Source organism: Triturus cristatus, chromosome 5_1 (genome assembly GCF_964204655.1).
Source record: "Triturus cristatus chromosome 5_1, aTriCri1.1, whole genome shotgun sequence".
Classification (NCBI taxonomy): Eukaryota; Metazoa; Chordata; class Amphibia; order Caudata; family Salamandridae; genus Triturus; species Triturus cristatus.
The window spans coordinates 305,791,320-305,818,752 of NC_140587.1; positions in this window are offsets into that span (position 1 = coordinate 305,791,320).

Sequence of the window (27,433 nt, forward strand, 5' to 3'; positions counted from 1 at the left end):
CGCGAACACGCTATCCGTGACCCGGAACAGGAAATAAGGCATCGCAAGCGGGCGGGACAATTGAAAAACAAGATGGCCGCGCCCATTGGCGACCGCATGGGTAAGCTCGCGAGATATTATCCCCCGAGCATGCAACAGCTCCCCGAACACGCTCACCGCGCTCCCGAACAAGAAAAAGCCATCGCGAACGGGCGCCCCAAGCAATTACGCAAGCTCGCGAAGCTACACGTAGCTCGCGCAGTGCAAGTACATCTTCGCGTAGCTTCACGAAGCGCGACTACGCGAACTACGCCCAGGGTTAGTCATTTGTGCTCTTGGATGGATTTTGTACTCGTGTGCATTGTTTGTCTGCAGTTTTGTTGTTGACGCCAGGAGTTGCATGTGCACGCAGATGTGTCAGAGTGTGACCTGCTCCTTGGAGGATGTGATCCACACTGGGCCACCTCAGTGTTGTGGCGTGCACCATGTCATGTATTTTGACTGCAGCCATGCTATTGGTCATGCAGTGTCACTTGCATTGTCAGTGTGGCTTAGAAGCCGCTGATTAGATGGATTCAGCACTTGTGCAAGGGTAGGTTGTGTGATTGGTGATAGGGAGTGGGGCCCGTTTGTGCACATGTTGGAGGTGGGCCTGCTTGGTGTTTGTATGTGTGCTGCAGCATGCCAAGGGTATCAGTGACATGTTCCACACTCATTGTGGGTGTGCAGTGTGCTACACATGATTGTGCATGTGTGCCATTGTGCCCATCTCCCCCCGTACCCACAGTCCCTGGTCGTTACTCACCCTGTTGCTGTTGGCTCAGGTCATATCGAGCTGTGTTCGGCCCCCCCAACTCCTTGCGCCATCTCCACACTGATGACTGTGGCCACCATTTCCTCCAGATCATTAAGCTCCTCCTGTGGCGCAGGACTCCCACCTCTAGTCGCCGTTGCTGCCTTCCTGTTGGCAGCGAGTTTCTGCTTGGTTTGGCTTTCCACGTCATGCCAGCACCTCTTGACCTCCTCCATGGCCCTCCTATAAACACTCCGACTGCATTCACGTTGTTCACAATGGACAGCCATATTTCCGTTTGTGTTGCCAATGACACATTTGCGGTGCCGAACAGTTGTTGGTAGTGTCCTAACACCTCCGTAATGATGATCCTGTTTTCCTGCGGACTGAACTGCGTCTTCCTCTTCCTCTTCTCCTTGGCCTTCCCCAAGCCCGGGGTTCTTTGCTGGTCATCTGTGGGGCTTGTGGGGTTTGCGTTGTACTCTGCACTCGGTCCGGGTGCATCCATGGTGCTATGCAATTTATTTTCTTTTGCTTTTTTTTTTTTTGTTCTTCTTTTATAGTGCATTTTCCCGCATGACGCGTGGGAATTGCAGGCCTGTCGCTGGTTATCGCTGATTTTTGTAACGCGATTGGCCACATCGCAACTTTTTTCGCGTTCGTGTTTCATGTTTTTTAGGCGTTGCATTTGTTTTAACGCGGTCATTTGGCGCGTTGTCGTGAGACTATCGCATGGTGCCGCCGGGTTGAGAATACAACATTAACACAGCATTATTTTCCAGCGATAGACTGCGATGTGCAAAGTTGAGTTAAGCAAATTTTGCGATAGTTTTCACACGTTCTTGAGAATATCCCCCTGAGTTTCTTAACTGAAAACATGACAATAAAGCACACATTTGGTAGTATTGTAATTCAAAGCATTCGTCTGCTTGTCTTGGCCATATGCCCATAACAGAGTCTCTCTAATATCGACTGTTGTCATGATTATATGCAATCAGGCTGGTCTTGCAAGAAATATGCATTATTATCATACCAAAGTCTTGTCACACACAACAACAGGTCTGGAGGTTTTTACCCAGACACATTGATTGCTGAAAAAAGATAATATATCTGGCTTCTACTTCGGGATGAAAAGGTTATAAACATGGGACTCGGTGCATAAATACTGATTATTACAGGGTATTCTACAGGTTGAGTCTCCCTGTAATTACTAATGCCTGTGGTCTCAAAAATGTCAGAGGGTGGGAGAGGGGGCTTTTAGTATGCCCTAAGGAATATTAAGTGATACATGGCAAACTGGTGCAGTTACTGAGGGCATGTACTGATGATTATCACAGAGTGATTCATGCAGCGGGTGGAGGGGCTGCATTTTCACTACGCTGGTACTCCTAAGGCCCGATTCACAGAAGTAATCTGAGACAAAATCCTAAACTTACTACTTTTGGTATTCACAGAAGGCATTTAGTAGTAGTAAAGTTAGGATTTGGTCCAGGGAAGACATGGCTTGGCAGTTCGGGCTGGACTGTTCCCATGAGGCACAGGGTCAGACTGATTTGCATATGGCCATGTCTGAACTGGGGTGGCAGAGTGGGCTAAAGAACGGTGATGGATTAAACCCAGATCAGTTGACTGGGGGTGAGTGCTTGCAATGTTCAACACTCCGTCCATCATTTCCTTTGGTTTTTGCTTTGTTCGCCATAAGTTGGCAGGGTATGCTCAGACGTGAGTCCCTTGCTCACTTTGCCACTGGATACAAGCAAGCCTGGCTGAAGACGGCTGAAATGCCAGAAACCGGTCCTAGGAAGCTTGTTTCCGGTCCAGGGAAGACATGGCTTGGCAGTTCGGGCTGGACTGTTCCCATGAGGCACAGGGTCAGACTGATTTGCATATGGCCATGTCTGAACTGGGGTGGCAGAGTGGGCTAAAGAACGGTGATGGATTAAACCCAGATCAGTTGACTGGGGGTGAGTGCTTGCAATGTTCAACACTCCGTCCATCATTTCCTTTGGTTTTTGCTTTGTTCGCCATAAGTTGGCAGGGTATGCTCAGACGTGAGTCCCTTGCTCACTTTGCCACTGGATACAAGCAAGCCTGGCTGAAGACGGCTGAAATGCCAGAAACCGGTCCTAGGAAGCTTGTTTCCGGTCCAGGGAAGACATGGCTTGGCAGTTCGGGCTGGACTGTTCCCATGAGGCACAGGGTCAGACTGATTTGCATATGGCCATGTCTGAACTGGGGTGGCAGAGTGGGCTAAAGAACGGTGATGGATTAAACCCAGATCAGTTGACTGGGGGTGAGTGCTTGCAATGTTCAACACTCCGTCCATCATTTCCTTTGGTTTTTGCTTTGTTCGCCATAAGTTGGCAGGGTATGCTCAGACGTGAGTCCCTTGCTCACTTTGCCACTGGATACAAGCAAGCCTGGCTGAAGACGGCTGAAATGCCAGAAACCGGTCCTAGGAAGCTTGTTTCCGGTCCAGGGAAGACATGGCTTGGCAGTTCGGGCTGGACTGTTCCCATGAGGCACAGGGTCAGACTGATTTGCATATGGCCATGTCTGAACTGGGGTGGCAGAGTGGGCTAAAGAACGGTGATGGATTAAACCCAGATCAGTTGACTGGGGGTGAGTGCTTGCAATGTTCAACACTCCGTCCATCATTTCCTTTGGTTTTTGCTTTGTTCGCCATAAGTTGGCAGGGTATGCTCAGACGTGAGTCCCTTGCTCACTTTGCCACTGGATACAAGCAAGCCTGGCTGAAGACGGCTGAAATGCCAGAAACCGGTCCTAGGAAGCTTGTTTCCGGTCCAGGGAAGACATGGCTTGGCAGTTCGGGCTGGACTGTTCCCATGAGGCACAGGGTCAGACTGATTTGCATATGGCCATGTCTGAACTGGGGTGGCAGAGTGGGCTAAAGAACGGTGATGGATTAAACCCAGATCAGTTGACTGGGGGTGAGTGCTTGCAATGTTCAACACTCCGTCCATCATTTCCTTTGGTTTTTGCTTTGTTCGCCATAAGTTGGCAGGGTATGCTCAGACGTGAGTCCCTTGCTCACTTTGCCACTGGATACAAGCAAGCCTGGCTGAAGACGGCTGAAATGCCAGAAACCGGTCCTAGGAAGCTTGTTTCCGGTCCAGGGAAGACATGGCTTGGCAGTTCGGGCTGGACTGTTCCCATGAGGCACAGGGTCAGACTGATTTGCATATGGCCATGTCTGAACTGGGGTGGCAGGGTGGGCTAAAGAACGGTGATGGATTAAACCCAGATCAGTTGACTGGGGGTGAGTGCTTGCAATGTTCAACACTCCGTCCATCATTTCCTTTGGTTTTTGCTTTGTTCGCCATAAGTTGGCAGGGTATGCTCAGACGTGAGTCCCTTGCTCACTTTGCCACTGGATACAAGCAAGCCTGGCTGAAGACGGCTGAAATGCCAGAAACCGGTCCTAGGAAGCTTGTTTCCGGTCCAGGGAAGACATGGCTTGGCAGTTCGGGCTGGACTGTTCCCATGAGGCACAGGGTCAGACTGATTTGCATATGGCCATGTCTGAACTGGGGTGGCAGAGTGGGCTAAAGAACGGTGATGGATTAAACCCAGATCAGTTGACTGGGGGTGAGTGCTTGCAATGTTCAACACTCCGTCCATCATTTCCTTTGGTTTTTGCTTTGTTCGCCATAAGTTGGCAGGGTATGCTCAGACGTGAGTCCCTTGCTCACTTTGCCACTGGATACAAGCAAGCCTGGCTGAAGACGGCTGAAATGCCAGAAACCGGTCCTAGGAAGCTTGTTTCCGGTCCAGGGAAGACATGGCTTGGCAGTTCGGGCTGGACTGTTCCCATGAGGCACAGGGTCAGACTGATTTGCATATGGCCATGTCTGAACTGGGGTGGCAGAGTGGGCTAAAGAACGGTGATGGATTAAACCCAGATCAGTTGACTGGGGGTGAGTGCTTGCAATGTTCAACACTCCGTCCATCATTTCCTTTGGTTTTGGCTTTGTTCGCCATAAGTTGGCAGGGTATGCTCAGACGTGAGTCCCTTGCTCACTTTGCCACTGGATACAAGCAAGCCTGGCTGAAGACGGCTGAAATGCCAGAAACCGGTCCTAGGAAGCTTGTTTCCGGTCCAGGGAAGACATGGCTTGGCAGTTCGGGCTGGACTGTTCCCATGAGGCACAGGGTCAGACTGATTTGCATATGGCCATGTCTGAACTGGGGTGGCAGAGTGGGCTAAAGAACGGTGATGGATTAAACCCAGATCAGTTGACTGGGGGTGAGTGCTTGCAATGTTCAACACTCCGTCCATCATTTCCTTTGGTTTTTGCTTTGTTCGCCATAAGTTGGCAGGGTATGCTCAGACGTGAGTCCCTTGCTCACTTTGCCACTGGATACAAGCAAGCCTGGCTGAAGACGGCTGAAATGCCAGAAACCGGTCCTAGGAAGCTTGTTTCCGGTCCAGGGAAGACATGGCTTGGCAGTTCGGGCTGGACTGTTCCCATGAGGCACAGGGTCAGACTGATTTGCATATGGCCATGTCTGAACTGGGGTGGCAGAGTGGGCTAAAGAACGGTGATGGATTAAACCCAGATCAGTTGACTGGGGGTGAGTGCTTGCAATGTTCAACACTCCGTCCATCATTTCCTTTGGTTTTTGCTTTGTTCGCCATAAGTTGGCAGGGTATGCTCAGACGTGAGTCCCTTGCTCACTTTGCCACTGGATACAAGCAAGCCTGGCTGAAGACGGCTGAAATGCCAGAAACCGGTCCTAGGAAGCTTGTTTCCGGTCCAGGGAAGACATGGCTTGGCAGTTCGGGCTGGACTGTTCCCATGAGGCACAGGGTCAGACTGATTTGCATATGGCCATGTCTGAACTGGGGTGGCAGAGTGGGCTAAAGAACGGTGATGGATTAAACCCAGATCAGTTGACTGGGGGTGAGTGCTTGCAATGTTCAACACTCCGTCCATCATTTCCTTTGGTTTTTGCTTTGTTCGCCATAAGTTGGCAGGGTATGCTCAGACGTGAGTCCCTTGCTCACTTTGCCACTGGATACAAGCAAGCCTGGCTGAAGACGGCTGAAATGCCAGAAACCGGTCCTAGGAAGCTTGTTTCCGGTCCAGGGAAGACATGGCTTGGCAGTTCGGGCTGGACTGTTCCCATGAGGCACAGGGTCAGACTGATTTGCATATGGCCATGTCTGAACTGGGGTGGCAGAGTGGGCTAAAGAACGGTGATGGATTAAACCCAGATCAGTTGACTGGGGGTGAGTGCTTGCAATGTTCAACACTCCGTCCATCATTTCCTTTGGTTTTGGCTTTGTTCGCCATAAGTTGGCAGGGTATGCTCAGACGTGAGTCCCTTGCTCACTTTGCCACTGGATACAAGCAAGCCTGGCTGAAGACGGCTGAAATGCCAGAAACCGGTCCTAGGAAGCTTGTTTCCGGTCCAGGGAAGACATGGCTTGGCAGTTCGGGCTGGACTGTTCCCATGAGGCACAGGGTCAGACTGATTTGCATATGGCCATGTCTGAACTGGGGTGGCAGAGTGGGCTAAAGAACGGTGATGGATTAAACCCAGATCAGTTGACTGGGGGTGAGTGCTTGCAATGTTCAACACTCCGTCCATCATTTCCTTTGGTTTTTGCTTTGTTCGCCATAAGTTGGCAGGGTATGCTCAGACGTGAGTCCCTTGCTCACTTTGCCACTGGATACAAGCAAGCCTGGCTGAAGACGGCTGAAATGCCAGAAACCGGTCCTAGGAAGCTTGTTTCCGGTCCAGGGAAGACATGGCTTGGCAGTTCGGGCTGGACTGTTCCCATGAGGCACAGGGTCAGACTGATTTGCATATGGCCATGTCTGAACTGGGGTGGCAGAGTGGGCTAAAGAACGGTGATGGATTAAACCCAGATCAGTTGACTGGGGGTGAGTGCTTGCAATGTTCAACACTCCGTCCATCATTTCCTTTGGTTTTTGCTTTGTTCGCCATAAGTTGGCAGGGTATGCTCAGACGTGAGTCCCTTGCTCACTTTGCCACTGGATACAAGCAAGCCTGGCTGAAGACGGCTGAAATGCCAGAAACCGGTCCTAGGAAGCTTGTTTCCGGTCCAGGGAAGACATGGCTTGGCAGTTCGGGCTGGACTGTTCCCATGAGGCACAGGGTCAGACTGATTTGCATATGGCCATGTCTGAACTGGGGTGGCAGAGTGGGCTAAAGAACGGTGATGGATTAAACCCAGATCAGTTGACTGGGGGTGAGTGCTTGCAATGTTCAACACTCCGTCCATCATTTCCTTTGGTTTTTGCTTTGTTCGCCATAAGTTGGCAGGGTATGCTCAGACGTGAGTCCCTTGCTCACTTTGCCACTGGATACAAGCAAGCCTGGCTGAAGACGGCTGAAATGCCAGAAACCGGTCCTAGGAAGCTTGTTTCCGGTCCAGGGAAGACATGGCTTGGCAGTTCGGGCTGGACTGTTCCCATGAGGCACAGGGTCAGACTGATTTGCATATGGCCATGTCTGAACTGGGGTGGCAGAGTGGGCTAAAGAACGGTGATGGATTAAACCCAGATCAGTTGACTGGGGGTGAGTGCTTGCAATGTTCAACACTCCGTCCATCATTTCCTTTGGTTTTTGCTTTGTTCGCCATAAGTTGGCAGGGTATGCTCAGACGTGAGTCCCTTGCTCACTTTGCCACTGGATACAAGCAAGCCTGGCTGAAGACGGCTGAAATGCCAGAAACCGGTCCTAGGAAGCTTGTTTCCGGTCCAGGGAAGACATGGCTTGGCAGTTCGGGCTGGACTGTTCCCATGAGGCACAGGGTCAGACTGATTTGCATATGGCCATGTCTGAACTGGGGTGGCAGAGTGGGCTAAAGAACGGTGATGGATTAAACCCAGATCAGTTGACTGGGGGTGAGTGCTTGCAATGTTCAACACTCCGTCCATCATTTCCTTTGGTTTTTGCTTTGTTCGCCATAAGTTGGCAGGGTATGCTCAGACGTGAGTCCCTTGCTCACTTTGCCACTGGATACAAGCAAGCCTGGCTGAAGACGGCTGAAATGCCAGAAACCGGTCCTAGGAAGCTTGTTTCCGGTCCAGGGAAGACATGGCTTGGCAGTTCGGGCTGGACTGTTCCCATGAGGCACAGGGTCAGACTGATTTGCATATGGCCATGTCTGAACTGGGGTGGCAGAGTGGGCTAAAGAACGGTGATGGATTAAACCCAGATCAGTTGACTGGGGGTGAGTGCTTGCAATGTTCAACACTCCGTCCATCATTTCCTTTGGTTTTTGCTTTGTTCGCCATAAGTTGGCAGGGTATGCTCAGACGTGAGTCCCTTGCTCACTTTGCCACTGGATACAAGCAAGCCTGGCTGAAGACGGCTGAAATGCCAGAAACCGGTCCTAGGAAGCTTGTTTCCGGTCCAGGGAAGACATGGCTTGGCAGTTCGGGCTGGACTGTTCCCATGAGGCACAGGGTCAGACTGATTTGCATATGGCCATGTCTGAACTGGGGTGGCAGAGTGGGCTAAAGAACGGTGATGGATTAAACCCAGATCAGTTGACTGGGGGTGAGTGCTTGCAATGTTCAACACTCCGTCCATCATTTCCTTTGGTTTTTGCTTTGTTCGCCATAAGTTGGCAGGGTATGCTCAGACGTGAGTCCCTTGCTCACTTTGCCACTGGATACAAGCAAGCCTGGCTGAAGACGGCTGAAATGCCAGAAACCGGTCCTAGGAAGCTTGTTTCCGGTCCAGGGAAGACATGGCTTGGCAGTTCGGGCTGGACTGTTCCCATGAGGCACAGGGTCAGACTGATTTGCATATGGCCATGTCTGAACTGGGGTGGCAGAGTGGGCTAAAGAACGGTGATGGATTAAACCCAGATCAGTTGACTGGGGGTGAGTGCTTGCAATGTTCAACACTCCGTCCATCATTTCCTTTGGTTTTTGCTTTGTTCGCCATAAGTTGGCAGGGTATGCTCAGACGTGAGTCCCTTGCTCACTTTGCCACTGGATACAAGCAAGCCTGGCTGAAGACGGCTGAAATGCCAGAAACCGGTCCTAGGAAGCTTGTTTCCGGTCCAGGGAAGACATGGCTTGGCAGTTCGGGCTGGACTGTTCCCATGAGGCACAGGGTCAGACTGATTTGCATATGGCCATGTCTGAACTGGGGTGGCAGAGTGGGCTAAAGAACGGTGATGGATTAAACCCAGATCAGTTGACTGGGGGTGAGTGCTTGCAATGTTCAACACTCCGTCCATCATTTCCTTTGGTTTTGGCTTTGTTCGCCATAAGTTGGCAGGGTATGCTCAGACGTGAGTCCCTTGCTCACTTTGCCACTGGATACAAGCAAGCCTGGCTGAAGACGGCTGAAATGCCAGAAACCGGTTCTAGGAAGCTTGTTTCCGGTCCAGGGAAGACATGGCTTGGCAGTTCGGGCTGGACTGTTCCCATGAGGCACAGGGTCAGACTGATTTGCATATGGCCATGTCTGAACTGGGGTGGCAGAGTGGGCTAAAGAACGGTGATGGATTAAACCCAGATCAGTTGACTGGGGGTGAGTGCTTGCAATGTTCAACACTCCGTCCATCATTTCCTTTGGTTTTTGCTAGACTCCCGTATGACCATGTCATGTTACCTGCACTCAAGCAAGAGTAGTCGAGTATTAACGTGCATTCAATCAATGCACTTTTTGCATGTTTATTCCATTCCTGCCTCTTTGTTGCAATGTGCAGCACTGCAATTTAGTACATGCATCTCTCTACCACTACCACTATCCTATTTCACCTACGTAGCAGTGGAGGCCACCACAAACAAAAAGTAATGAGGCGGTAGGGAGGAGCACTGCAGGGGACCACGGAGTGCTAATAATAATTTAAAAAGGAACATACCTGAAGCTGCTGGCATCACGCGTCATGTCTGCCTCTGTGTTCTTCCTGGTACAGACATCACGGACTCCCTGTGCAATCCCCGCGCTGCTCTCATGCTATGAGAGCAGCGCGGGGATTGGCCTAAGCGGGCTGATTTGACGCTCCGCTCAGAACAGGGAGTCTGTGCTATTTCTCCGACCTGGCTGTTCAATACAGCCCAGTTGGAGAAACCTAAGTGCACATGTGTGTTTGACCGGCCTTAGACGGCCAGCCAAACTCACATGCATGCTTAGAAGTGCACAGACTAGTCCTCCTCCCCCTCCCACGGCCCCGTCCTGCCCATCGTTATGCTCGCTGGTGACAAATAAAAGGATGATTGAATATCCTTTTATTTTTCACCTGCTGGCTCTGAGCCAGAGGGGCGACGCTCCTGTGCCATTGTGGAGGAGCCCCCCCTGCCACGCAGCGTCAGCGCACAGGGCGGCGAGTGCACTTTCTTTCAGCTTGTGCGTTCGCCTTCGCGCTGAAGGGCATTTGGAGAGCATTTGAATTTTTGATGCAGTTAGTTCAGGCCTACATATTTGACAAAGGGCACTTTTTCTCAATCAATCAATCCTTTATTCTGCACAACGTCATAAAAGTACATCAAACAATAAATACACCAATAAAGTATCATTCCAGAAGCTATCCAGTTATACAAGATAAAATCACATAATAATAGCAGAAACTTATCAAGCAAATAATAGCATAAACAACAAATCATCATTTGCACAAATTAATGTTTTTTCCTGATTGCTAGGTAATCTCTTATGTAATTTACATAACATTTACATTCAGGGGCATATTCACAAGAAACTATCGCCGAGTCAACGGCACTTTATCGCAGCCAAAGTTGCGATAAATCCATCGTCCCATTCACAAGCTGGTGTTAACAGCCCACAGCACCTGTTTACCCGCGATAGTAGCCGCAAAAAACAACGCCACACATGACCCGCGCAACTATCGCTAATGAGTTGCAGAGTGGGCGTTCCCGTGCCAAAATCCGTGACAACATCACACCAGAGCATTCTCAACGACCAGCCACATCGGCGATAAAAACATAAAACAGGCGAAAAGGCGCGTTAGCACAAGGAAATCTACACCTGCTCTGACCTGGTGTAAAGTCGGACGGCAGCCTGCACCACAAAAGGGAGACCAGCCCAGGTCCACACGTTAAGGGCAACAGAAGACATGGAGCCACCTATCATGCGGCCCGGACACCCAAGAGTGCCACTCATGTGTCGACACAGAAAAGAGCAGCACACATTCACTTTCGAAGCAACAAATGAAACTTTATTAAAATGAACACTGTAATGAAATGAAGACACATGGCCGCTCCCCTCGGGCCAATCCGAAGGTCCCAGCCTGCAAGACAAAAATCATGATGAGAAGATGTGTCCTCCGCACATCAAAGGACAGAGAGGGAGTGAAGGGGAGAGAGAGGAAGAGGGGGGAGAGAGAGAGAGAGAAGAAGAGAGGGGAAGAGAGAGAAGAAGAGAGGGGGAGAGAGAGAGAAAGAAGAAGAGAGGGGGAGAAAGAGAGAGAAGAAGAGAGGAGGTGAGAGAGAGAGAGAGAAGAAGAGAGGGGGAGAGAGAGAAGAAGAGAGGGAGAGTGAGAGACAGTGCCACCCCTGTGCACCCAGGCCACACTGCTCACCTTCTGCCACCGGTGTGTCTCCAACCACGTGTAGGTATGTATCCTAGTTCACCAGGTCACACAACTGGGTCAGAGCCGCCAGCTGAAACAGAGACCAGATACATGACTGGCACAGTACACACACCTGCACAAGACAACATCACCTGCCCGCCCATGCACACCAAGGCAGAGGCACCCCAACCCCTCCCGCCACCCATCGGAGCATGACTGCCCATGCACACCCAGGCCTCACTGCTCACCTTCCTCCACAGGCGTGTAGACGGAAGGTCCCACCACGTGCCGCTGCAAGCCACAAGCCTAGGGCTCACGGACATGGCACCCTCCACACCATGCAGCCACGCTCTGCAGGCCAACAGGTCTCACGTCTGGTGCTGGGTCTTGATTACTCCATGGCAGAGGACATACCAGTGCACCCGGCACCATGGCAGGCTGCACACCCGCTCAGTTCAATAGGTGCCCCTAACTCTGTGATCCAGGAAGCGACGCCACGTGGCGGTAGACCCGCGCTGCCCGCTGGCTCTGGCCTACATTGCGGTCCAGCAGGGCAAACAAAACCTGAGCTGTCCGGACCACTGGGACGGGGCATCATCGCAGGCTGCACACCCGCTCAGCAGCTTAAGGTGCCACTGACTCAGTGCACCCAAAGTCATTGTCCTGAGGCGGGGTGCCTGTGCCGGCCGCAATGCACCGAGTGCCACTAACCCTGTGCAACCCCAGTCAGCGCCATGTGGTAGCAGGCCCGTGCCGGCCACAAGGCCTCGGGTGCCACTAACCCTGTGCAAGCCCAGTCAGCGCCACGTGGTGGTAGGGCCATGTCGTGCACCAAGCTTCAGATGCCACCAACCCTGTGCGCAACAACTCATGGGCCCTTTATGAATGAGAAGCGTGGAACGGCCGTCATCCAGTCACCACCAGAAGAGGGGAATGTGACGTCGCCGGCCCCTTATGTTGGCAGAGTCACATGGCCGGTGACGCCTGTGCCGGATGGGTGTGGTGTCTGTGCAAACCTGCCCTCAGGGAGTGGCTGTGACATGCTGACGACTAGACCAGTGATCTGCACACCACCAGTGAGTACACCTGCGACGGGTAGCAATGATGGCCCCCCTCGGTGCGTCATCGGAGTGGTCTGGCCTGCCGTATGCCGGACCAGCGCAGGGCTTGCCACAATGATTTGTGGGCTCGGGGCCTGGTCCAGTCCATGTCCGGACAAAGAAGTGACTGATGCGTGTGTCCCTGTTGTAGTGTTCACGGGACCAGGTACACAAAATGCAATGTCGCAACCTCTGACTCGCATCCCACAGGATGAACATCATTGACGCAAGGGAAGGCACTGTCCCCACATTCATCCACACATCCATACCTGAATGATGTAAGACATGACACAGCAGTGCGTCACTGGATGTTTATTTGCACATGGAGTGCAGTTATGCAGCTGGAGCGGTACAGGGCAATGCCGAGCACACTACACATATGGGCCTGTGGGGGGGCCAGTCAGAGTCCATCCGGGGATGACATGTACTGCAGAAGAGGAAGGGTACAGTCCGCAGTCTGTCCGCCGTGTTATTGGTCGTCGAACAGGATGTGGCAGTCCATGTCGCTGTCCAAGGTGAGTGCATCAGAGTGTATCAGGGGTCAGTGGAAGGCATGAGGCCATGTGTGGCACCAAGCAGAAACAGGCCAGGTGGCGGAAATGAATGCTAGTGCCTCCTGATCACAAACCCATCCATGTCTTCGTCCCCGGATGTGTGACCTGCCCCGCTTGTGGGTGTTGCAGTCCTGGCTGCGGCACTGTGTGCTACTCACACATCGGGGGCCTGGGTGGATACGTCTGCTGCACTGTGAGGCACTGACACACCAGCGGGTGGGGATGTGGATGGTGTGGGGGCAGCAGCATTCATCAGCGCCACGCCTTGTGGCAGCAATGCCATGATGGAGGTCTGCAGGGCATGATAGATCCCAGCTACATTCCGATTATGTGCAGCGGTGGCTGCCATCCTTTCCGCCTCCATACGCACCATGTCCTCCATGAGCCTCCGCATGTGTGCCAGCTCACGGCTGGTATTGCTGGAGCCACTTGAGCGGACAGCTGTTCTACTCTCCGTGTCATGACTCCAGCGTTGTCAGTCAGGGCTCGTTGGAGACTATGGGGCGGACATAGACACCCAAGGATGGCGTCCAGTTTGGCAGCCATGAGTTCGAACCCCACCCCCACCTGCTCAGCCGTCTCCCTCTGGCCCTCCAGCACATGGCGTTGGAAGGCCATTTGTTGTTCCTGGGGGACTTGGGAGGGTGCTGGGCTGTGGGTGCCTCCTGCTGGGTGGTGGGCGGGGTCTCATTGATGTAGCTGGGCTGCCCTGATCATGGAAGTGAGTTCCAGATGAGGTCAATGATGTCTAGGAGGGCTTGTGCATCGATGCTGGTGTTGTCCTCCTCGGCATCAGTGAAGAGTGGCTGGGACTGCTCTGCAGGAGGTGTTGACGATGCCCCTGCGATGTGAAGGGGAGATGGTGTATTACAATGTGTCCACATGTATGTAGCCGCATGGTACAGGTTGACATTCTTACAGCATGGCATTGCACATTGTGACAGTCTGTGGGTCTTGGCGAGATGCCAGGATCATTGTGGGTGTGTACTGTGCCCTGCTTGATTGTGCATGTGTGCCATCGTGGCCATCTCCACCCATCCCCCCAGTACCTGGTGGTCACTCACCCTGTTGCGGTTGTGTTGTGTCCTGTCGAGCAGTGTCCGGTACCCCGACTCCGGCCACAGTATCCACACTGATGACTGTCGACACCAGCTCCTCCATGTCATCCAGCACGAGCTGGTGCGCTGGGCCCCCACCTCCGGTCTGCATTGCTGCCTTCTGGTTGGCAAAGAGTATCTCCTTGGTCTTCCGCTTGATGTCATTCCATCACCTCTTGACCTCGTCCATTGTCCGCTTGTGCTCTCCGACGGCATTCACCTTGTCGACGATGTCCCGACATATTGCAGTTTTGGTGCCCAATGACATGTTGGAGTTGACGAAGAGTTGTTGGTGGTGTTCCATCACCTCCGTGACTATGATCATGTTCGCCTGCGGACTGAACTTCGTCTTCCTCGTCTTCTTGTCCTTGTCCTTTCCTGTCCCCAATGTCCCGGGCTGGTCTTCCGGGGTGCTTGTGGGGTTGCGCGTGTCCTCTGCGCCTGCTCCGGCTGCCTCCATGGTGCTTGGGTGTAGGTCAGTTTGGGTGTGGGTGTTTTTTCTACTTTAATGGTGATTTTTTTCGGCCTGCCAGGTGTGTGTTGCAGGCCTGGCGCTGCTTATCGCTGATTTCCTCATCGCACTTTGGCTCATCGCGTGTTTTTTGGTGTTGTGGTTTGTGTTTTTATCTCCGTCGTGGTGGTTGTATCGCAGACATTGTCCGCAGTGTCGGCGGACTATCGCACGGTACCGCCTTGTTGTGAATTCCACGTTGACACAGGGTTATTTTCCCGTGATGGGCTGCGATATTGGAAGTTGCGTTATGCTACTCTTGCGGTAGTTGTCACACATTCTTGTGAATATCCCCCTCAATCTCCATTCTTTGTAGGACGATAAGGCCCTCGCTATAGTTTCTAACCTTTTCAGAGCGAAAGACCGGAAGCAGTAATCGTGCCCATAGTGACTTGTAAAAAGAGCAAGAGAGCGTAAAGTACATAGTAATCTGTGCAGAAATATTATCGCAAGGACAATTTAGTAGTTTAGCAAACCATGCTCCCTGCAAGGCCAAGAGAAAATGCATTGTGCCTAGACTAAGACGGGTAAGATAAAATAAAAAATGAGGAGCACTAATCCATAACAGATAAGTTTCCAAACCTGTAGTAGTACCCAAAGCAACATATTGCACTATTGTTCACCTGGCTTCTACCCAGGAATTACTTCTAAAATAAAAAAAACTTTAGTTATTCTCTCTTTTGAACTTACAGTAATTGTATCAGGCATATTCAAAAATTCTGAAGCTCTGTATCAGTAAGGGTATGTTTTACATAATACAACGAGGAACTACTCCAAATCTTAAGCCAGAGTAACACCGGAGATATATTAATTCTATTCTCCATATAACTCAGCCCCAATTCCTCATGGTAAATAAAGGTTGTTGCGCTGTTTGGGACTGAAAGGAGTTTGGTTAAAAACATATTCTCAATCATCTGGATTGTCACTTTTCCCCATTTTCGGGTGCAGCACTTTAATAAAAAGGATTAGATGAGGCAGTGGCGTAACGAACTTTGAGGGGCCCGCTGCAAAGTACATGGAGGGGGCTCCCTCCAAACTTATTAGGAGCTCTCAGGTCAGGGTACTGTGCTAGGGCTGCCCCTGGAGCCTGAGGCCACCCCCCCCCCAGCTCTGCAGGGGCTGCGGGGGGCCTATGTTTAGGGTGACCATCATTTTAAAGCCAAAAAACGGGACATTTTCCAAAAATAGAAGGACTTCAATTTAACCTCATCCCAGTGCACAGAATGACAGCGCTCCATAGCTGGGAATTACAGTAGAGGCAGTAAAAACATACATAAAATGCCGATTTTAAAGCCAGTAGAAGGCCTGTTAAATAAATAGCTTTTTTTATAACCGCTGCTATCTATCCCTGGTTTACAAAACATGAAAAGATACCTCCCACCGTTTTCAGCCGACCCTCTCTAAAAATTGGGACATGAGCTTAATTGCCTGAAATCTGCTGGGACAGCTGCCGAAAAACCGGGACTGTCTGGGCAAATCCGGGATGCCTGGTCACCCTACCTATGTTACGCCACTGATGTGAAGCAGTACATTTTGGAATCACTGGCACATTGTTAAGTTCAATCACCCCCTCAGAACTGGAAATTCAGTGCACGTTCGCATTTTTGGAATTAATGGGGTGGCTCCCATTGGCATCGATCGCTCTGAGGGGGGAGGGGACCAAGTTGCAGCCCCCGCAAGTGTTTCTGCAGTGATTTTGGCAATAGGATCATCCCCCAGGCATGGGAGAAGCGCAAGCGATCCGGAGCAGGTCCCAGGGCGCACAGATATCAGAAACATAGTTTTGGAGGACCCAGGGTCCAACCACGAGATGGTGATCAAGTGGACCTAGTTGACCCTGGTTTGGATTGTGGCCGTGGCACAAGTTCGATGTATCCCCCTTGGGGTGAAGGGGCTTGGAAAGCCGGGTGAGATGGGTGCATCAGTGAGAGGGTCCCAATGGCAGTCCTGGTCATCATGGTTTTGCACCCCGGTGGACGAGAGAGATGCGGTTGCTGCTGGTATCAACCCCACACCGAGGGCTGGGAATGCTCATGGCCAGCGTTTGGGCAGAGCGGGGGTGGGGTGATGAGGACTTTGAAGCACCACACTTTCTGGAGGCTCATCACAAGCAGGAGCAGTAAGGCACAGGAATTGTGCGGGCTGCTGGTGGCAGCCTACCCGGGATGACAACGGGGGGTTTCCGGAGAAGTTTAGGAGGCCCATCAGAGACCTTCCCACTGCAAGGAGTTCTTTGGCACGGGATAGAGTCCCTGTTGTGGACTTACCCATCCCCCCACCCTGGAGGATGTTTGCATTTTTACACAATGCTTTGGAATTTGAACAGGGTCTGAGGCATGAAGAGGAGGCAGGCCTATATGTAGTACTGGGCCCTGGATGGGATGTTGGTGAGGAACGGGGGTCAAATAAGTCTGTACAGGTGTAGAAACAATCGCAATGGACCGCACTCCGCTAGCCCCTCCTCCGGGTCGCCCCTGGGGAAGCTGGTACATGGAGTTCTTGAGTGGTTCACCCCAGTGGGTGCAAGTCAGTACTTGTTGAACTGAAGATCTCTGACATGAAGTTCTTGAGTGGTTCACCCCAGTGGGTGCAAGTAAGTACTTGTTGAACTGATGATCTCTAGACCCGATACATGTCCCGGGTTTTAAAATATCGCCCGAGACATGGCTCGGGTTTCGGGATAAACTTCCCTCCTCAGTAGAGAAAATAGTTAGGGGTGGAAAAGAGGGCCGCCAAACAACCGTCAAAGGCCTCGTTGCCCGCACAGGCACGCAGGTGCGTCGTCCAGGAGCTCGTCAGCTCAAAGCTCAAGGGAGCCATATTTGTAGAAACAATCGCAATGGACCGCACTCCGCTAGCCCCTCCTCCGGGTCGCCCCTGGGGAAGCTGGTACATGGAGTTCTTGAGTGGTTCACCCCAGTGGGTGCAAGTCAGTACTTGTTGAACTGAAGATCTCTAACATGAAGTTCTTGAGTGGTTCACCCCAGTGGGTGCAAGTAAGTACTTGTTGAACTGATGATCTCTAGACCCGATACATGTCCCGGGTTTTAAAATAACGCTGACGAGAGGCAACTACCTCGAAACACGTGTCCAGGGATGGCTAATGCAACACATACTTTTCTACATACATTGTGGCATAGGCGTACTCGCCGTCGCCACTACATCTACCACAGTTCCTTGGGGCAACTTGCTGGTGTGACGAGCAGAGTGCGACCAACTTTTGAATCATTTATTACGGCTCCCTTGAGCCAACGGGCTGACGAGCCTTGGACCTGCACCTGCGCGCCATGAGAGGTACTTCACCTGTTTTAATTACATTTTGGCAGTCCACGCGGCACCCCTTTACACTGACCTGCTCCCTGCTGACGAGAGGCAACTACCTCGAAACACGTGTCCAGGGATGGCTAATGCAACACATACTTTTCTACATACATTGTGGCATAGGCGTACTCGCCGTCGCCACTACATCTACCACAGTTCCTTGGGGCAACTTGCTGGTGTGACGAGCAGAGTGCGACCAACTTTTGAATCAAGTCTGTACAGGTGGCAGGTGGTGGATTCCAGGGCTGCTCCCAGGCCAGTGGTGGTACTGATCATAGAGCCAGTAGTGCCTAATGTGGGGAGTGCTAGGACTTGTGGCAGAGGGCCACGGGATACTTTGGCTATGGATGGGAAACTGTCTGGTACAGACAATAGTGACAGCTGGGTAATGGGGCCTCTTCTTCAGGAGAGGAAGGATCAGACACTGACCTGGGTCACATGATGTCACTTGCAAGTGACAGGGTGAAAAACTTTGGAACTGAAAGAATCAGTAATATTAGAGAGAGGATATGGATTGAGGTGTTTTTTAGCAGTGGGAGGAATTTCACAGAGTTAGATAAAAACTCCAGGAGATTCGCGGATTTCGTGAGCGGGTGGAATTCGGCACGTCACGCTGCTCATGCTGTTTTTTAGCACCGGGAGCTTCTTCTGTGCTGTAAAATCAGCAGGAACGGCACCAAGTGGCATGCCGGAAGGTGCTGCTTCTTTCTGCCACTCAAGTAGATTTTCTAATCGAGCAGCAGCTGTTTTTTCAAATCTTGAGGTTGCAGCAGGTTGCTGAGAGTCATTCTAGCACCTAAGAAACGTGCTAGGGAAGCAAATTACTGCTTGTGCTCCACAACTTTGCTTTGGCAAGACACACAGGAGAAAAAGTCTATCACATGCACCCAGAGGGACACCCAGAATGTTATGTTCATAGTGGTGGAAGGCTACTGACTTTACCAGGAGTCAAGCAGCATGTGCTCTGTTGTGGCAGCACACCATGTAGTGATTAGTGGGAGTGAACAGGTCCTTTTTAGGTCGAGCCTAGACAGCGCATGCGCTGTCGCAAGACCTGTAGTAAACAAAATACGGAGGGTCATTTGTCCTGCCATCTTTCTGGCATTGCCCTTCTTATGTGGCTGATTGTTGGCTGGTGATCAGTCATGTAATTTCCGTTTTCTGCCGAGGCAGCACCGACTAAGTACAGTTTACTTACGCTGTACTTGTTTATTAGTTCCTTTGAGGACTACTTCTTTTATTTCATGGTAACGATTTAGCGCCAGCCGACGCTTCATAGCTTTGACATATACAGGCGTAGCACATTATGTAAAGCACAGCGCCCGCATTCATAATTACAATATGCGCGTCGCGCTTTAAGTTTAGCTCGGTATTATTTCTTTCGGAGCAGTTTTTACGAGCACTGCTCATGCTACATTATGCTGCCTCCCAGACCGCAATGCTACCCCCTGCCCTCCCCCCCCTAATTGTTGCATCTGCAGCCCGCGATACTCTTTTTCGTTAAGTATGTCAACCGCGCGTTTCTTTTGCTGTGCACGGCGCGGCTGCCAACCTCCATATTTTAATTAGTGGATTTGTTATTATTTCTTTGTTATTTCATTTGGACCCGTTTTTATGGGCACTGAACATGCTGGGTTATGTTATGCCGCCTCACAAACTGCATTTCACCCACTCACTGCCCTCTGTGCCGTTTCATGTTGGACGCTCTCGCCCTTTGCTGTCTGCTCTCTCTCCTCCAGCAGGGCCGGACCCTGCGGCTCTATGCCAAACACAGCACAGTGTCCACCCGGCACTGGCCCGCCGGAAGTCCCGAGGAAGTGGGTCTCTGAGTGGACTACAATGTCCTCAGCAGTGCGGACCGGCGGTATCAGTGCCTGCACATCAGCCAGCCCTGGAGCAGTGGGCAAAGCAAATTGGCAGCGCTGTATGACGAAGCTGCCTTTAAGCTCTGGGTGCGCACTGCTGCCCCGGGACCCCCCAGGCCTGTCTTTCCCCACCAGCATCTCTTTCACTACATCAAGAGGATTTACAGCTGCTGTAAACTGGGCTTCACCTGCAGGAAAAACAAGGATCTCCAGGGACGAGTAGTATTAGGTTAACATCTCTTCATACCACTGCGCAGTAGCCTCGGAGCTACCGGCCTTTGTCCCGAGACGTATATTGCTAATATAAAATTCCCTGAAAAAGTTAACATTACTTAAACTTCCCATAAATAGCAGAATCTCCCTAAGTTTCAATGACACAATTTCTTCACGGGTTGATGGAATTCTTCCTTCATTGAATTCTTCATAGGACCACTGGTCTCGCTGAATTTGATTGTCCAAATTTGTGTAGAATTTCGATGTTGTTGGTGCATGTTAGTGCAAATAATCTCTGTGGCCCCCCTCCCCCTCCCATTTCTCACATATGAGGTCCTGTTTTAATCAAAAAGAAACCTTTTTGATGAATGTTGTATGAAACATAAAAACATTTGTCTGCAAAATGTCTGTAATGTATTTTCACAAATCACACACATTAAAAATATATGTAAGGAAAACGGTATTTAAAACCATCTGTTTAATCTTTATTCAAGGCATCAGGCAGGGCAAGACTCTCTGCAGAACAGAGCTGGCTGGTGTCGATGCACATTGAAGTCCCATGACCACTATATGTCATTGTTATAGTTTAGAGTTTGTATCATACTCCTTAAAGCGTTGCACCCAATCGTATTTCAGGCATTACCAGTGCCATGAGTGTTGCAGGTTTGCTGTTTGCTAGTGCGCCAACACAAAGTAATCACTGGTTGCTTCAAGGTGTTCCCAATATAGATATTAGAATAGGAAGACACAAATGAACAATTCATTTTGATAAAATATTCATCAGAGGGTGTTTTAGGCATCTCCGCATGACGCTTGAGATAGCTTTGAAACACCATTCTTAGACTGAAGGGGTTGCGAGCTGGAAGCGTTATACCAATGCTACAATAAAATAAAATGCAAACAATGAATACTAATTGTAGGACCCACATGCACCAGATGGTTATGGTGTTCTTCATCACTTGGGGTACTGGGGCCTCGGAAAGCCCTCTGTTCTTGCTACGGTGTAGCTATCAATTGCGCAGCAGGTGCAAGAGCGCCGAGGCCCAGGGGTCATAGGGGCCCCCTGCATCCCACTCATAGCTGTCTTGTTTTTACCAAACCAGATGACAGGGGGACGTGTTCCTTTCTTGCATTAGGACCCTTGGTACCATTGCAGGAAATAGCGCTTTCTAGTTGAATCACACGTTTTATAGCGCATTTGGCTCACCGTTTCACTCCGAGGTATGTAATCGACTGCCTGAGAAAATCTTGAGAGAGTGAAGCTTTGTGGGGATATATACACTGTGCAAAGTACACTCAGCACAGGACCGTTTTCCAAGTACATGCAAGAAGCTCTCTAGAGGGAGGCGGTGTTCTAAACTTTTATTGGCGGCACAGTGTCATGTATGTTATACGCATGCATCAGTTGTGCACGACGCCCAATGTGGCCCAAACTCTCACAAAATGCTTTCTATCATATATTTTGGGTTTGAGAAATGTAACACTATCAGAATTAGCGTAGAAAAATTATTTTAAATGTACCTCACGACTTTATGCTTTCAGTAGCCTCAAAGCCATCAGTCGACTTCTGGGGAGGCAGTCCAAGATGGGAGAGAGAAGAAGCATTTGCAATGCAATAGGTCTCGCATTCATGCAAGTTTAAGCTATTGGCATTATAAATGACAATGCCTTTTATTTATGTTTTAAAAACTAAAACACAAATAAAAGGCATTGTTATTTGTAATGTCAATAGCTCAAACTCGCGTACATGCGAGACCTATTGCATTGCAAATGCTTGTTACCTGTGTCACTGCAGTGAGGCCTACAGGCTCACTCATTTAAAGCTCCGCTGCTGTGTACTTAAGTCATCCTTGGCCTACATTGGTTTGGTGTTGAGTGCTGTTGTTAGAGTCGGGGATCTCTGGTTGGCGCAAGGTTGCCCTTGTGTCAAGCAGGAACCCTCTCCTCCACGTCAGGGCGCAGGATAACCCCTCGCGAATGACCCTTGCTCACCCTCTAGGTGCGTGGCGTGAGCAGCCAAGGCGATTCCTCAGGCGTTGTTGGTTAAGCACTTACAATCATACACACAGTAAATACATCAATCCCCCCAGAAACGGACACCAGACTTGGATATATATAAAAATACGATTCTTTATGTAAAAATAAGGTATATATATCTCAGCAGACTTATCACAAGACCAATAACGTTTTCGCTAGGCCTCCAGGTTATACAGCAGGCAAATGTTCTTGGTTCGTAGTCTCTTTACTTGTAGTTCCAGTACTCACAGAGATCGGTTCCTGCGAACGGGGAAATAAGGCGTAGCGGGCCCCGAGCCCGATACTGGAACTTCTTTCGTGATGTGGAGAGTCGGCACAGGTCGGTGCGACTCTCAGCTTGGGAAGTGTTCTTGGGTCCTCAATCAGCAGGTGTGGGCACGTAGGCAGGCGCGGCCAGCGACCCTTTTGCACGGCGGTGCAGGAGGGTCTCCACAGCGGGGGCGGCGCGGCCTGAGATGTCCGGGGATAGCGAAGCGGGGTCACAGGGCACAGTCAGTGCAGCTGGTTGACCCGGCGTAGATCACAGTCGTCGGACGGCTTCCGGCAGGAGGGGTGATAGCGCGTTCAGCGCGCTCCAGTGGCAGGCGGTGACAGGGATGCAGGCGGCCTGGCCCGGGGACAGAGGGCGGCTCGGGACGGAGCGGGGCTCTCACGGGTTTGAGGCAGGCGAGCTTCTGGGTGTCACGGCCCTAGGAGGGGCGATGAGGGGCGCAGTCTCTTTCCAGCGGGATGCACACACGGCTCGAATTGGAGGACGAGCAAGAAGCACAGAGAACCCACTGTTCCTGGGGTTCAGTTCAGGGGGCAAGCTCAGATCAAGCCCTTGGAGAATGTTCAAGCACAAAGTAGCAAAGTCTTTTCAGTAAGTCTCTTCCTCTCCTCTCTCAGCAAGGCAAGCAGCAGGCCAGCTCCTCCGGCGTCTTCTTCTCCTTCTAGTCGGGCAGAGGTTCTTTGTGGTAAACAGGATTCTCATTTCTTAGGAGCCAGGCTCCTACTTTTATACCATGATTCTTTTGTTCCTTAGCGCCAGGGGGCCTAGGCCTGGCTCAGTCCAGTTCTGGAGCACTTTGTTATGGTGACTCTGCTCTTTCCTTTCAGCAGCAGGGCAGAGACATCAGCCGCCCCACAGGGGGTGGCGCCGGCTTTGTGGTGGCAGAGCACAGGTCTATTCAAGAGTCAAGGTGTACTCCTCCCACCCTTCCAGGTGTGATCTCTCTACCCACCACCTGGCAGCCAACCTGTCTCTGGGGATTCCCCAACCCTGCTCCTTACTGTTGCTAGGCAGAACACACACACATACAGCAGAGGCGGACTGAGATGGTCAGGTCAGTAAATACTAACTTTCTAAAAGTAGTATTTACAAACCCAGGATACTAAAATAAACTTGACTACAAGAAGTATTTTATTATTCTGAGTTCAGGCACACCAAACTTGACACTCTACCATGCTCTCTGAGTCCACTGGGGTCACAGCGTTGGCGTGACCCCGGTAGCCCATTCTGGCCTACGGAGAGCAGGTAGCCTTCAATAGTGAAAAACGACAAGGGCTGTAATTCACTACTAAGACATGCCACAAACATCAGGGCATGTCCTACCTTATGCCTACAATGCACCCTGCCCTCGGGCCTACCAGAGGGGTGGCTAATATGTAGGTAAGGGAAGGTTTATGGACTGGCAAGTGGGGGCACTTGCGCAGTCAGCGCGACGGTCCGGGACCGCGCACAGGGTCTGCGGTGGCAGACCCTAGACACACTTTACAAGGCCGCTTCCGTGGGTGGCGCAACCAGCGCTGCAAGCCCACCAGCAGCATTGGCATTCACAAGCCCTGGCACCCCTGGTGCACTTTACTGGGGACTGACAGTGAATCCAATAACCCAATCATGGACATCAATTACAGGTACACTTTACTTAGGGACCACTTGCACTGCGGCACGGATTAGCCGTGGCGCAGTGCCCTGAGCGGACAACACCAGCAAAACAGTCGAGGCACACCATCAAAAAGTGGAAGGGGAACTCACGCCAAGGTGCCAGGTCTAACACGTGTCCCCTCCAGCTGAAATGTGGGGAGAACTACCCTTGCCCAGGGGGTTCCTCGTCACTAAGGCGGAAATACCTGGACAGACCGTCAGCGTTGGCGTGATCTGTACCAGGACGGTGTTCCACCGTAAAGTCCATACCCTGTAGGGAGATGGACCACCTCAACAGCTTCGGGTTTTCACCCCTCATTTGCATCAACCATCTGAGGGGCCTGTGGTCCGTCTGAACCCGGAAGTGAGACCCAAACAAGTAGGGTCTTAGCTTCTTCAGCACCCAGACCACAGCAAATGCTTCTCGCTCAATTGCACTCCACCTACTTTCCCGTGGAAGTAACCTCCTACTGATGAAGGCTACGGGTTGGTCCCAGCCCTCCTCAGTCATCTGTGAGAGAACAGCCCCTACACCATGCTCTGAAGCGTCTGTCTGGACTAGGAATTCCTTGGAGAAGTCAGGGGCCAAGAGCACGGGCGCCGTGCACATGGCCGTCTTCAGGGTGTCGAAAGCTTTCTGACAGGTGTCAGTCCAAATCACGTTCCTGGGCTGCTTCTTCGAAGTCAGCTCTGTCAAGGGGGCAACGATCGTTCCATAGCCCTTGACAAACCTCCTGTAGTACCCAGTGAGCCCCAGGAAGGCCCTCACTGCGGTCTGCGTCTTGGGGGGTTCCCAAGCCAGGATGGTCTCAATTTTGGGTTGCAAGGGTGCCACCTTGCCACTCCCCACTTGGTGTCCCAAGTACACCACGGAACCCTGCCCGATCTGGCACTTGCTTGCCTTGATCGTGAGGCCTGCTCGGCGCAGCGCCATCAACACTTCCCAGAGGTGGCGCAGGTGTTCAGGCCAGGTGGCACTGAACACCGCGATGTCATCCAGGTAGGCGGCACTGAACGCATCCAGCCCAACCAGTACCTGGTTGACCAACCTCTGAAAGGTGGCAGGGGCATTCTTCATCCCAAATGGCATGACTCGGAACTGGAAGTGCCCATCTGGTGTAGAGAATGCTGACCTCTCTTTGGCCCCATCGGTCAAGGCGATCTGCCAGTACCCAGACGTTAGATCAAACGTACTGAGGAACCGGGCAGCCCCCAGCCGATCAATGAGCTCATCAGCTCTGGGGATGGGGTGCGCGTCAGTCTTCGTGACTGAATTGAGTCCTCTGTAGTCCACACAGAACCGGAGTTCAGGTGTGGCTCCCGGCGCAGCAGCCTTTGGGACCAAGACCACGGGGCTGGACCAAGGACTGCTGGAGGACTCAACCACCCCTAGCGCAAGCATTTTGGAGACCTCCTCCTTAATGCAGGCTCTGACCCTGTCAGTTACCCTGTAAGCCTTGTGCTTTACAGGTAAGCTGTCTCCTGTGTCCACATCATGGACGCACCAATCTGTGACACCAGGAACCAGGGAGAATCGGTCGGAAAATTGTCCCAGCAAGTGGCGGCAATCTTCCTGTTGTTCGGGCGTCAGGGAGGGTGAGAGGTTAACTCCTTCCACTGACCCATCTTTCTCAGAGGCCACTAAGAGGTCAGGAAGAGGCTCGGTCTCCTCTTCCCTTCCATCATCAGTGGCCAGCAGCATGCCCACTTCGGTCCTCTCCAAGTGGGGCTTAAGGCGGTTAACATGTAGGACCCTCAAAGGGTTCCTGGGAGTCTGCATGTCCACCAAGTAGGTGATAGGACTTTTGCGCTCCACAACCTCAAATGGACCGGTCCACTTATCCTGAAGTGCACACGGCTCCACTGGGGCCAAGACCCACACCTTTTGTCCAGGTTGAAGCTCTACCAGAGTGGCATTCCGGTCGTACCACCGCTTCATCTCCTCCTGGCTGGCTTCCAGATTTGCCTCAGCAAGTTGCCTGAAACGCCGAGTCTGGTTTCGGAAGGCCAGCATGTAACTATATACATTCTGGGGAGGTTTCCTGGGAGATTGCTCCCAGCCTTCCTTTACCAAACTCAGAGGTCCTCTTACCGGGTGACCATACAGAAGCTCAAAGGGGCTGAATCCTAGAGACTTCTGTGGCACCTCTCGGTAAGCGAAGAGCAGGCATGGCAAGAGGACGTCCCACTTACGCCTCATTGGACCGTCCAGGCCCATGATCATGCCTTTGAGGGTTCGGTTGAATCTCTCAACCAACCCATTTCCTTGGGGATGGTAAGGAGTGGTGAACTTGTACGTTACCCCACACTCCTTCCACAGGGATTTCATATACGTGGATATGAAATTGGTCCCCCTGTCGCTCACCACCTCTAGAGGGAATCCCACTCGGGAGAAAATTCCCATCAGTGCCCGTCCCACCACGGGGGCCGTCACTGTCCTCAGAGGGATGGCTTCAGGGTACCGGGTGGCATGGTCCACCAAGACCAGGATGAACCTGTTGCCCAGGGCTGTCTTGGGATCCAGAGGCCCCACAATATCAATACCCACTCGTTGGAATGGTGTACCGACCACAGGGAAAGGTTGCAGAGGAGCCTTGTGCTTCCCTCCGCTCTTACCACTTGCCTGGCAAGTCTGACAGGTTCTGCAGTAGGAATCGGAATTCTTATGCATTTGGGGCCAGTAAAAGTGGGTGACAAGCCTGTCATAGGTCTTGTCCATCCCCAAATGTCCTGCTAACGGCACATCATGAGCCAGCCCCAGTAGGAAGGTTCTGAACTTCTGGGGTACCACCAGCACACGGGCTGACCCAGGTTCAGCAGCCTTAGGCTCGGAATACAGGAGGTCACTCTCCCAGTACACGTAGTGTGTTTTGGCCTGAACACCATTGGCCTGGTCTGCAGCCTGCTGCCGCATACCCACGAGAGAAGGGCATTCTTTCTGCTCCCTGCAGAATTCCTCCCTGGAGGGACCTCCTTCTTGCTGCCAATGGGTCAGCTCAGGCAGATCTCCCAGTTCGGCAATCTGTTCCCCGGTAGGCTCCAGAGTATCCCCCTCAGGGTCTACTTCCTCCTGGGCCGTGGGAACTTCGGGGGCCGGTTTCCCGCGCCTCCTGCGCCTTCTCCCTAAGGCCGGTTCCTGGACCTCTCCCTCAGGCTCCAGGACCCTCTCAACACCCCTACTGGCGGCCATGGACCGGGTGGTCACGCACGCCCAGTCGGGTAGACCCACCATCCTCAGATGCGTGGTCTTCTCCACCTTTTCCCAAGGGGAACTCTCCAGGTCGTTCCCTAGCAGACAGTCTACAGGCATGTCAGTTCTCACAGCGACTTGTAGAGTACCAGAGACCTCCCCCCACTCAAAGGGAACTTGAGCCATTGGACAACGACTCTCTACGTTGTCAGCATTGACAACCCTACAGTAGGCATTGGGTACAATCTGCTCTTGAGACACCAGGTGTTGCCTCACCGAGGTCACGCTGGCTCCTGTATCTCTAAGAGCCTCAACCTTCTTTCC